The sequence below is a fragment of the Centroberyx affinis genome, unplaced genomic scaffold, assembly GCF_046629955.1.
Source record: "Centroberyx affinis isolate AG114_WGS23_722 - 3 ecotype Tasmania unplaced genomic scaffold, CSIRO-AGI_Caff_v1 ptg001727l_1, whole genome shotgun sequence".
Classification (NCBI taxonomy): domain Eukaryota; kingdom Metazoa; phylum Chordata; class Actinopteri; order Beryciformes; family Berycidae; genus Centroberyx; species Centroberyx affinis.
In genome coordinates, this window is record NW_027280134.1 from 102,501 (window position 1) to 103,671 (window position 1,171).

At 42.1% G+C, this 1,171-nt stretch overlaps 1 protein-coding gene across 1 annotated transcript in view; it reads right to left on the minus strand.

Moving 5' to 3' along the window:
• LOC139651920 (cholecystokinin-like) overlaps positions 1–230 on the minus strand; it is a 4,921-nt gene extending 4,691 nt beyond the window's left edge. Inside the window, exon 1 of the mRNA XM_071528813.1 lies at positions 168–230. The gene's annotated coding sequence lies outside the window, so the exon portion shown is untranslated. The remainder of the gene's footprint in view (positions 1–167) is intronic.
• Positions 231–1,171: the final 941 nt, after the last annotated feature.

Below are 1,171 nucleotides of genomic sequence, written 5' to 3' on the forward strand. Positions count from 1 at the left end.
TCCAACTCTTTCAGATGAATTATCCACTCCCTGGATGTGTTGTAAGAAAAAAGCTATTTTGCTGAAAACATTTGTCATGTATCCTGTTGCAAAAAAAGAAAAGAAAAAAAAAGTAAAAAAAAAAAAGTATAAGGAACCCACTGGCAAAATGAAGTGGTTCTTCTTACCTTCAGATGTCAGTGCTGACCCGGGAGAGAATGGTGTGGAGATGTACAGCTTTGCTCCGGTGTTCAGTCTGTGGATGAGAGAGAGAGGGGGGAGGATCTTTTATACTGATGGACAGGAAGGGGGCGGGGCCTGGAGAGGTGGGAGGGGCTTGTTGCTGGCGCAGAAACTGACAGCGCTGACGCAACTGGAGACGCAAACGTGCACACACATACACTCAGAAGGTATATGAGAAAGGATAGGGACAAAGGTTGCTGCTTCAATTGTGTAAGCCCCTCACTCACCTGTGTAAAAAACAAAAAGACACACACACACACACACACACACACACACACACACACACGGTTTGAAGTTAATCCAGGGTTTTCAGTGAAGAGAAGCTGAATGGCTGTTTAATATGAAGCTAATTGCACTGTTGTGTGTCTGAGCATTTTAATCACCTACACACACACACACACACACACACACACACACACACACACACACAAGCACAGACAGACAGAGAGATAGATATACTCAGACAGAGAGAGACATAGAGACATTGAAATGAAAAGAAAGAGAGAGAGAGACGGAGTGAGGTACCAAGAGAGAAAGAAAATCAGAGAGAGAGGACCAGAGGGAATATCCTTGCCAACTCTGTTTTCCTTGTATTTAGATCTGATATATTTTGTACACAAGTACTTCAAATTATTCAAGCATGTAAGCTATGATTCATGTATGTAAATTCTACCCATAAGCATATAAAGGATTGCTGAAATAAATGTAGAGTGTAAAACGTGTCTCATATTGTGTCTCACTGCTGGAAAAGTTTGCATTCCATCAATGTGTTTGAAGCTGGTTTGGTAAACTTGAATCTGATGGACCAGACCTCAGTTCAGTGTCCTTCCAATTTTATGTCCTCAGCTGATCAAAAACAGGGATTGTTTTCAGGTATGACGGCTGCAGTTGCATGCCCTCTGCTCCTGGTCAAAACATTCTGTTGCAGAAATAATTGAGTCTCTGGTGT